This window comes from Mirounga leonina, unplaced genomic scaffold (genome assembly GCF_011800145.1).
Source record: "Mirounga leonina isolate KUSES-001 unplaced genomic scaffold, KU_Mleo_1.0 Mir_93, whole genome shotgun sequence".
NCBI lineage: Eukaryota > Metazoa > Chordata > Mammalia > Carnivora > Phocidae > Mirounga > Mirounga leonina.
The window spans coordinates 40726956-40739247 of NW_023270854.1; positions in this window are offsets into that span (position 1 = coordinate 40726956).

The following is a 12292-nucleotide window of genomic DNA, read 5'->3' on the forward strand; positions in this document are numbered from 1 at the left end:
AAAACAGAGGAACTGGAACATGTGATATTTTTGTCTCAAAAACAATGAAATGATTTACTAATAATACACTCAGCAGTTAACTGGAAAAATACTCACTGAAAGCAATGGGAACTGAATTTTTTCACCTAACCAGAAGTCTTAAAGGAGGTGTGTCACAACCAGCCATACAGAGGCCGTGTCGTCGGCAACCCGAAGTCTTTTGAAATTCCTCCTTCACTCACAGTTGTATTCCTTTATACTCATGCTTGTTTCCTCATGTATGAAAATTGTTGGTATAGCCCCAGACATCATGACCACATTCAAAACAGGACCAAGGGCAAGCAGGCTGTGCTGGAACATCTGTCCCCTTTATCAGAATTTGCCAAGAAACTTCTGAGTGTTCTCCACTGGCCTGAACTGTATGGCCAAATGCTACCTCCTAGTGAGGGTTAGAAATTAGGGAATGGGAGACATTTTATTAGTCAAGACCAGCACCATTGATCGTTGGATTTTATTAGCAGGAAAGAAGTCAGTAAAGGCATTAGGAAACTGTGTCTGCCAAATACATACGGATTGTTAACAACAACAAAAAAAGGCATGAAAAATAAAAGCTATGCATCAAAGATGGAAAGTTCTTTCAGTTCAAATCCAGAATAAAGCCTTACAGTTTTCTTAATTAATGAAAAAATAAACATTTTCAGGCTTCTTTTACATATTAAAATTACATATGTAATATAACTGTAATAATGTTTTATATTTTTATACATTTTTGCTCTTTGCTTTTTTTGGTTGCTCCCGAGGCCACCACTACTACTCTGTGTATTTGCTGGCTCTGAGCTTAGAGTTTCTCCAAGTCTCAGTATGAGGAAAGACATGGATGTCTAGCAGCTTTCTTCTACAACACCCTTAAGTTGGTGGTTTCTTGGATATGTCTCCAACACCATTTTAAAACTTTTTTTTTTAATAGAAATATCCCTTTTTCAAGATTGCTTTGGTTATTTGAGGTCTTTTGCAGTTCCATACACATTTTAGGATTGTTTGTCCTAGCTCTGTGAAAAATGCTGTTGGTATTTTGATAGGGATTGCATTAAATCTGTAGATTGCTTTGGGTAGTATGGACATTTTAACAATATTTGATTTTCCAGTCTTTGAGCATGGGATGTCTTTCCATTTGTCTGTGTCATCTTCAATTTCTTTCATCAATGTTTTATAGTTTTCAAAGTACAGGTCTTTCACCTCTTTGGTTTAAGTTTATTCCTAGGTATTTTACTATTTTTGGTGCACTCCTATGTTTACTGCAGCATTATTTACGATAGCCAAATTATGGAAGCAGCCTAAGTGTCCATCAACAGATGAATGGATAAAGATGTGGTATATGTATATAATGAAATATTATTCAGCCATAAAAAAGAATGAAATCTTGCCATTTCAAACAACATGGATGGAGCTAAAGAGTATGATGCTATGTGAAATAAGCCAGTCAGAGAAAGGTAAATGCCATATGATTTCACTCAAATGTGGAATTTAAGAAACAAAACAAACAAAGGGAGGGGCGGCTGGGTGGCTCAGTCATTAAGCGTCTGCCTTCGGCTCAGGTCATGATCCCAGGGTCCTGGGATCAAGCCCCGCATCGGGCTCCCTGCTCAGTGGGAAGCCTGCTTCTCTCCCTCTCCTACTCCCCCTGCTTGTGTTCCTCTCTTGCAGTATCTCTTTCTGTCAAATAAATAAATAAAATCTTTAAAAAAGAAAACAAAGGGAAAAAAAGAGATAAACCAAAAAACAGATTCTTAGCTATAGAAAACAAACAGAGGGTTACCAGAGGGAAGGTGGGGGGGGCAGATGGGTGAAATAGGGGATGTGGATTAAGTTGTGCACTTGTGATGAGCACTGGGTGTTGTGTGGAAATGTTGAATCACTATATAGTACACCTGAAACTAATATTACACTGTATGTTAACTACACGGGAATCAAAATTAAAAAAAGAAACACCCACAAATTTTTAATGAGGTGAAGAAACTCTTTTATTTTCTGAGTCATATATTAATTCTTTAAAGAAGTATCATTTTATCACGTCAGTGGTATATGGGGAGGGATAGGTGATAAATATATTCATTTATCCTTGGGAATAGAAGTTCCTTCTATAATTCTCAACATTCCTTTATTCAGTTGAACTTCACAAGGTTACTGAGTATCTATCAAGATCAAAGCACCGTGCTGTGACGGCACAACAAATGACGAATACAGTCTTTGACAAAAGAGGAACTCTCAATCTAGAAAAGGTTAGAGGAAGGAATGAGTCTCATGTACTATTCACAGTGCTATTAAAGCAACTATTTATAGAGCACTAAGGTTGAGAGGAAAATCTTATGTGGCCAAAAAGGTCACAATCAAAGGAAAGGGTGTAATTTTGAGACGTAGAATGCTCCAGAGAGTGCAAAGCATATTTGCTAGGTGTGGAGAGTAGGGCAGGTGCCAAATACAATAAATAATCCCTGAGAATTAGACAGTAAAATGGTGCCTTCTGGCAACAAAGTCAAACATGTATCATAATTTAGTGGGGGGTAACAAATTTTCTACATGAGTGCAGAAGTCACTGAGAAGGATCACAGGAGGGAGGTGAAAATGAACATTTCAATCAGGAAGTAGAGGGGGATTTTGAGTTGCAGTAGGCTATAACAAATAGTGATTGAACAGAAATGAGTATGAACTTCAAAATAGAAAGGCAGAAGACGGGGGTGAATAGAAAAAAAGGGAATGGGGCGGAGTCTGTTATCAAGTGTACAGAAAGAAAGATAGTCCAGACTATTCTCCCAGATAGCCAAGTGCCATTAACTGTATACTATGAAAACCCAAATCAGTTTTTATCCATTTTAAGCATAAATCACAATATGCAAATGCAATTTAATAACTGAATCTGTGGCATTGATCGCAGGCAAATTATCTTAACTGCTTCCCAAACTTCTAAAATTCATGCATTAAAATAATTTGCCTAAAGCTGCACATCATGTCAGTAATAGATCCAAGGCAAAAATTCACCAGTAGGTCTGCTATACAAAGCCATAAAGTATACATGTGTGGTGGTGGTGTGTGTGTATGTGCATGTAGTGTGTTTTTTCTGCATTTGGTTACATATTTTACTTAATGTATATAATGTTGAAACACATTATTATGCTACTTAATGGTGAATATGTGCAAACAAAATAGGAGCAATAGTAAAATGAGTCTGTCTCCATTGCTGAAAGTACATTTCATCACCTGAGACTCATTTTTAATTGATCCCTTAGGGAGAGTATAATAAGCAGTTATTTACCTGGCTGAAATGAATACTGTGGCAAATCATAGTTTTCACTATTTCCTCTACAGCTAACACTTCCTTTGTGTTCGTTAATGTCTCCCAATTTCATTTACTTATTAGATTTGGTTCTTGACTCACTACAAGCAATCATTTCTAGGCAGATGAATACTGAATTGAAACTGCTCAATTACTAAAGTTTTATTTTCTGCTATGTTTATAAATGTTTGGCTATGGCTGAAAGTAAAATGGCTCTGGATTTTGCACAGGCGAGGAGTGTTAGTGGGTTACCGCTGCACTGAATACTTTGTGGTGTCATCTGGAAAATACCGGCATGTCCATCTGCAAGCAGAGTAAAGGCAGTTAGTAGACGATAGCAACGTCAGGGCGGGCATACTGACCAGACCAGCCTCTCTCCCTGCTCCTGTCCAGCTCACAGCTCTGGCTGGGAGATTGAAAGTGACAAAGCTGTTCACTGTTTTGAGTTCTTCAGATTGAAATAAGCATCATTTATTGCTGTTAGTCCTATGGGATGCAAATTTACAGATGTATTTAGCCACCTGGCATTTAGTATTTCTGGTCATTCATTGATGAACGGAATTTCAGAAAAGATATGGGGCCCTCTCCATATCGAAGCTTCTTTGTCATTCTTACGATAATCATATTGTAAGTTCAACAATTGCTATCATGTTCTAGCAATAGAATGTGCATCTAAGCAAGCAACTGACATGTCAGGAATTTCAGGCCCTTAGAGAAAGGATTAAAAAAAAAAAGTCTTCTGGCACAATGTTTCTTTGAAATGATTGGCTGCCCACAGTCAGCTGTTCCTCAGTTTTACCCTAGAGTACCTTAAAACCCTAGGGTAGATACCGTCTGGTCTTGGGGATTAACCCACATTTACTTTGTCAATCTTGTGCAGACATTCTGAGTATTGACCACTATTTGATCTTGTATACCCAACTTGCTCATTTCCTGGAACAATCTGGTTTTAGGACTCTTCTTAATATCTTCCTAATTAAATTCCAAGGCCAAGCTCTAGTGCAGCCTATCAGGCATCACGTTTTTATCTGAAGTCACCCAAAGATCCCAGTGGTGCTACCCTACATGGATTTCTGCATGAGCGAAACACTTGTTATTAGCGTTTGATTCTCTCATGAGGCTTTCTTTCCCCAACTTGTTTGTAGGTTACATCTGTGAACTTCACTTTTCTCCTCATTCTGTCCATCTTTGCACCTCTAACATATTTGCCAAGAAGTCTGTTTTTTGCAGGCACTTGGTATTTTTGATAATTGGCGCATGTTTTTGCCATTCCACAATAAGGTGTACATCAGCATTCTCCAGACACTTTGTACATGTTGATTCTGAAAAATGTCCCATACTTTTTTTTTTTTTCCGGACGTGTAAACATCATTTTTGTCTCTTTTCCATTCAGGTGTTGAATTGAATTTTCATAGTAACTATTACTTAAGAAATTAGAAACTATTACTATTAATGAGGATTTTTTCCTTACTGCCTCTAACCTACTTCAAGGATTTTGCCTTTGCTTTTCCATCTGTCCTAATATTCATCTCCCAACTATCCACCTAGCAAACTGTTTCACTCCACTTCTGATTCCAGTTTCCACTAATTTTGGTATTTCTTATGTTGTCCAATTTTCAAAATCAATAACCAAAAAATAGTTTATAATCATTTTCCTTTGTGATGTGGCGATTTTACTGAAGTATTGCTTTGAGTCTAATATGCAAAATTCTTTATAGAAGCAAGAAATTTATAATAAACACATGCATATTAATAACAGCCTTTTTTGTAGTAGCCAAAAGGTGGAAGCAACCCACGTGTCCATCAACAGATGAATGGATGAACAAAATGTAGTATACACATACAATGGAATATTATTCACCCTTAAAAAGGAAATTCTGACACCTGCTACAACATGGATGAATCTTTAGGACATTAGACTAGGTGAAATGAAACAGTCACAAAAAGACAAATACTTTATGATCTCACTTAGATAAGGTACCTAGAGTAGTTAGACGCATAGAAACGAAAAGTAAATTTGTCGTTGCTAGAAGCTGGGGGTGGGTGTGAGGTGGGGGTTGTTGTTTAAAAAGTACAGATTTTTGCCAGATAAGAGATGGATGATGGGGAAAGTATCAAAACAATGAATATATCTAATGTCACTGAACTGTGCACTTAAACATGATTAGATGGTAATAATGGTGTAATATTTTTCAGCTACATAATATTAGAAAATAGCATTACTCAATCTCCTGTGTCTCTCTTTCCAAAAATGGCACCAAAGCTATATTACCTTATGGTTGAAGGTGAGAAAGACCATTCCTTCATGCAATTCATATGGCTCCTTCAAGTCTTTGATAAAGGATCAGTCTAAAGCAAAATTGAATCAACCTGAGGGCAGGAAGCCTGATTTTAGTTTGCTGCCTCCCCAGTGCAATAATATTGGCCAACATATATGTATTATTTTAATAAACACATGTTTGAGACCACACTTGCCTGATACCGATGTCTCTGAATCTAGAGGAAGGCTCATGTCCTGATGGTTACTGAGTCAGGAAAGAAAATGCAGGGTTCCAACAGCTAAAAAGAGACAGATTAGACGAGATAAATGGGAGACTCAAGGTTGATTCCAACTGCAATAACCATTTACCAGCTAACAGTCATAGTTCATAAGCCAATCATGGAGATAGACAGATGCTAAAAGCAGAAGATGAAGAGTCTGCAATTAGAACTTATTTTTAAAAAGATGCAGAAGTGAGTGAAATTTGTATGATGAGTGTAAATATAAAGGGAAATCTGGAAACTATTTTCCATTGTGATTATTCTTTTTTTTTTTTAAGATTTCATTTATTTATTTGAGAGAGAGTGAGCAAGAGAGAGAGCACAAGCTGTGGGGGAGGGGAAGAGGAAGAAGCAGACTCCCCGCTGAGCAGGGAGCCTGACACAGGGTCGACCCCAGGACCCCCAGAATTATGACCTGAGCCGAAGGCAGACGTTTAACCAGCTGAGCCATGCAGGCGCCCCTGTTGTGAGTAGTCTTTATCAATATTTACCTTACACGAGTAGCACATAGGACATGGTGTTTACTTCAGGCTTTTCTTCCTGACATCTAGAAAATAAAGTTGCAGGAAAATTCTCTATACTTCCTTCCCCAACCATAGAAATACTTAGTTATACTTCTTGGCCCAGAAGGGGACACAATTAATTAGAAACATGATGAAGTTGTTAACAAAGGGTGATACATTAAGAAATGTTTCAGGGAGCTTCAAAAAGAAAAATTGATAGCCCTAAGATAAGTTTGTTTATTCAGGTACTTAAACGATGTTCATCATTGCAGCATCTGGGTGTTTCACATCTCAGACAAGCATCATTACTGAAAAAGAGGAAATGTCAACAGCAGAAAGCAAAATAATTGAACAGAATTGTTGCCTGCAGGACTGAATGACCCCAAAACAACAAAAACCTTGAATAATCACAATGAGGAATAAAAGAAGAAGGTAAAAATTGTAAGCAAAAGAAGAAAACACTGGATTTAATGATCTTAACTGGTCACCAATTTAGAGTTCTGACAGATGACTTCCAAATATTATTCTCAAATACTTGATAAACGTGATTAAATAAGAAATAAGGCTGTCTCAGTTAATTTGAACTTTGCTATTGTCCTGTTATTTATGAGTGCCTCATATCTGAATTACAGCATAAGATTATTTTATTTTTTATTTTATTTTTATTTTTTTAAAGATTTTATTTATTTGGGAGAGAGAGCGAGACGGAGCACAAACAGGGAGGACAGGGAGAAGCAGGCTCCCCGCGAGCAGGGAGCCAAATGCCAGGCTCGATCCTAGGACTCTGGGATCTTAACCTGAGCCAAAGGCAGACACCTAACCAACTGAGCTACCCAGATGCCTCAGCAGAAGATTATTTTAAAAACAAATTTTCTTTACTCTTGAGTCCATCTTTTAAGACATTGCCATATTAATCTGCCAAGGAATACCTTCCCATTAATGGAATTAAATTAGTTCAACTTTCCTTAAAGAACCTAGATCAGAGGTTGTAACCAAAGGAACTCCTACTTACATACCTGCATTTTCTTTGCCTTGTTCAGTAAAAAGTTTTTCTTCAATTGAAAGCCCGTTTTTGTTTGTTTGTTTGTTTGTTTGTTTGTTTTAGGTCACTTCTGTAAGCCCAGGGGAATTTAGGATTTCAAGTTTCTTTAGTGCACTGACCCAAATTTCCTTGTCTTATATTTTAGAATTGCAGTCCATCCCAATTAGGGCCCTCACTTTGTGTAAAAGACATTCTGAGGCTGATATTTTGTCCACTTTTGGAGCTCTGAAACAGTTTATCTATCAACTATCTATCTATCATCTATCAATCTATCTATCATCTATCTAATCAATTTATTTAAACTAAAAAAAAACTTACAAAAACAGTTCACCTACTTTTCTATATCCCTCCAACCCATGCCTCTGGCAAACACCAATCTGGTTCTGTGAATTTGTGAGCTTGGTTTTTGTTCATTTATTTATTTTTAGATTCCACAAATAACAGAGATCAGATAACACTTTATCTTTCTCTGTCTGACTTATTTCACTTCACATAGCATCCTCAAGAGATATCCATATTGTTGCAAATGGCAAGATTTTATTCTTTTTTATGGCTGAGTAATGTTGCACTGTATATAGTATATAGGTTGTTTCCATATCTTTGCCACAATAAATAATGTTCCAATGAATATTAGGTACATATATCTTCTTGAGTCAGTGTTTTTATTTTCTTCACACAAATATCCAAAAGTGGGATTGCTGGATCATATGGTAGTTCTATTTTTAATTTTTTGAGGAACCTCCATAGTGGATGTAACATTTTACATTCCCATACCAACAGTGTACAAGGATTCCTTTTTCTCCACATGCTTGCCAACACTTGTCATTTCTACTCTTTGGTAATAGCCATTCTAACAAGTGTGAGGTGAGATCTCATTGTGATTTTGATTTGCATGATTAATGATGTAGAGCATCTTTTCATGTACCTGCTGGCCATTTGTATGTCTTCTTTGAAAAAAATTTGTATTCAGATCTACCCATTTTTGAATCAGATTTTTTTTTTTTTTTTTTGCTATTGAGCTGTATGAGTTCTTTATATATTTTGGATATTAGCCCCTTATCAGATATACAATTTGCAAATATTTTCTTCCATTCAATAGGTTGCTTTTCATTTTTGTTGATGGTTTCCTTTGCTGTGCAGAGCTTTTCAGTTTGATGTAGTCTTGCTTCTTTATTTTTGCTTTTGTTGCTTTTGCTTTTGGTGTCAGATTCAAAAGTCATGTCAAGGAGCTTACTGTTTATGTTTTCTTCCCAGAGCTTGATATCATGTTTATGTTCAAGTCTTTAATCCATTTTGAGTTAATTTTTCTATAAGGTGTAAGACAGTGGGCCAGTTTCATTGTTTTGTATGTAACTGTCTAATTTTCCCAATAGCAAATGCTGAAGAAACTCATGAAAGAAATGGGAGAAGACACAAAAAAGATGGAAAAAATTCCATGCTCATAGATCAGAATAATAAACATTGTTAAAATGTCTATGCTACTCAGAACAATCTATACCTTCAGTGCCACCCCGATCAAAATTCCAGTGACATTTTTCAAAGTACTGGAGCAATCCTAAAATTTGTATGGAATCAGAAAAGACCCCAAATCACCAAGGAAATGTTGAAAAAGAAAAACAAAGCTGGGGGCATCACATTGCCTGATTTCAAGCTATATTACAAAGCAGTGATCACCAAGACAGCATGGTACTGGCACAAAAACAGACATATAGACCAATGGAACAGAATAGAGAGCCCAGATATGATCAGAAAGGATGAATACCCAACTTTTATATCGACATGGATGGGACTGGAGGAGATTATGCTAAGTGAAATAAGTCAAGCAGAGAAAGTCAATTATCATATGGTTTCACTTATTTGTGGAACATAAGGAATAGCATGGAGGACATTAGGAGAAGGAAGGGAAAAATGGGGGGGGGGGATTGGAGGTAGAGATGAACCATGAGAGACTATGGACTCTGAGAAACAAACTGAGGTTTTTAGAGGGGAGGGGGGTGGGGGGATGGGTTAGCCCGGTGATGGGTATTAAGGAGGGCACATACTGCATGGAGCACTGGGTGTTATACGAAAACCATGAATCATGGATCACTACATCAAAAACTAATGCTGTATTGTATGGTGACTAACATAACATAATAAAATTAAATTAAATTAAAAAAAAAGAAACTGTCCCTTTCTCATTGTATATTCATGGCTCCTTTATCACAAATTAGTTGACATATATGTGTGGGTTTATTTCTGGGCTCTCTATTCTGTTCCATTGATCTATGTGTCTGTTTTTACTCCAATACCATACTGTTTTAACTACTATAGCTTTGTAATATAGTTTGAAATCAGGCAGTGTGATGTCTCCAGTTTTGTTCTTCCTTCTTAAGATTGCTTAGGGTACTCAGGGTTTTTTATGGTTCCATACAAATTTCAGAATTGTTTGTTCTGTTTCTATAAAAAATGTCATTGGAATTTTGATAGGAATTGCACTGATTCTGTGGATTGTTTTGGGTAGTATGGACATCTTCACAATATTAATTCTTCCAATTCATGAGCATGGAATATCCTTCCATGTATTTGTGGCTTCTTCAAAATCTTGCATTAATTTCTTGTGGTTTTCAATATACAAGTCTTTTACATCCTTGGTTAAATTTATTCCTAGATATTTTATTCTTTTTGATGCAATTGCAAATGGGATTGCACAACAAATGTGATGATATCATAGATTCGCAAATATTTGCTAAATAATGAATTGATGTAGTCTCTGTATATTAAAATTATTATTTTTCATAAACAGATATACTTCTAATAAGTTCCCTGGAAAGTGCTAGTGTAAGATGTTCTGTGAACTATTCTCTGCAGAAATTATTTCCTATCTATAAGGTAGACCCTAAATGCAGTGATGTGAAATGGTGTTTGATTTTTACCTACTTATGTTTATGCTTATATTTTGCTCCATAATTTTACTTATATCTGCATAGACATGAAAATATCAAATAATATGGCAATAATATTAAGTAAACTGATTGAAGAAGTACTTATTACCCAGCTATGAAGTTAGGAATACTCATTGAAAGTTCCTTGAAGACCAAAATACCTCAAAGTAGAAAAATCATTCAGATGACTTCCAAGAAACATGTTTATGTTGTGTGGAATATGGTGTATTTCAGAAAATAGCAGCAAGGGCAACAACAAAAAATATGTTAAGATGACCACAAGAAGGTGAAATGCCTTTATATTCAGATGATTTTTTATTTTCAAAGAAACATTAGGATCATACATGAAAGTATTTTCTTCACCAACACGTTTCTTATAAGCGACAGATCTGGAAAGCCCAAGAAGAGTGTGGTGCATTCTGATCAGTTCAGCCTTAAAGAGGTTTTAGGGTTTTTTGTTTGTTTGTTTTTGTTTTTGTTTTAATGTAGCAGATTAAAACCATTATGTGCTGTCAAAGTAAACTGATCTTTTTTCCTTTTTATAGGATGTAATAGTGAGGCACATTTCTGAGTGTGAAAATAGAACAAACTCCTCATTCATCTTTCATAAACTCTGCTTGGTGCCATATAATGCCTGCTGTTTTTTTTTATAACCATAGATTTGTAGATTCGAAAGTTCAAAATGGTTTATTCTTTTATCAGAAAAAATCAATCTTACAATTTATTTGCTGCCAGCAGTTTGCGATTAGATTTCATTCACTACCACATGGTTGAAGTAGTCAATACATGGGTGTGTTAGAAACCGTGTTCAACAAACGTGAAAGGTATCAACTCATCGTTAAACAGTGAGACTTCAAACTGAATTAAACAGATACTCTGAACAAAGAAGCTAAAAAATCTATTTCTCTTTTCAATGCTTAAAACAAAATACTAAAAATATTTAAGGCAGGATCTTCTCAGCTATGTTGTGAGAAATACTGGTATTTTGGATCAGTGGTAGAAGGAAAAAAATGAAATGGTACGACACAGTAATAAATGTGCTCTAATCTGTAAAACTTTGTTGGCCTAGAAAATGAGTTGCACAGAAAAAGGTAAGTGATGAGGTGGTTTTGATGGAAAAGAGATTCAGAATCACAATAATAAGGTTTATTTTAAATATTTTCCCCTGTAAATTCTCACTTTACTTATAAACTCATTCAAACTATAATCTCAAGAGTTTTAAGTCTATTTTCCTTTTCTTTTCTGATTAAAAAATTAACAACAAGAGCAACAACAAAGCTCTGAAATGATGTTCACTAAATTTCAATTGTCTTGGTGGTACTTACTGCTCTTTTGGTGGTGAAGTGTTGAGTAATATTTTTCTTCTTTTGCTACTCTGTATTTGCCACATTTTATCATATTTGTTCTAAGTCTATCTTAACAAAATAAAACATTGTAAATAAAGCTAAAGTTACCTGTGTCCCTCTTCCACATCCTATACCCTTGTACTTTATAGTACTAGAAGAAATGCTTAACACACATTGTGTAACTTTCCAGGATCTCTCTTGATTTTTGTATGTATGTGTGTGAGTGTAACATATAATATTACTTTATGTGAGTTTCATTTAAATATTGAGCACAAAATTGCAATTTCCTTTTTTCATCATTTGACCTCTATTATATTAATATATGTTATGTAGTTCATTCTTTTTCTTCTCTCTCTATATAGTATTTCACCATAGAGTAGATGACATTTTATCGACCTGTGAGCTTATTGATGGACATATAAAATTATTTCCAATTATTTCCTATTACAAAAGAAACAAAATGGAAATCTTTGTACATATATTTTCGTGCACCTGTGCACCAATTTTTAAAATAGTTTATATGTAGAATAGAATGGCTGGTTTGAAAGAAATATAATTAATTCACAACTGCTTATTGCCAAATTTTTTCCACATTATTGTGAGATTTGATACTCTCATAAATACAT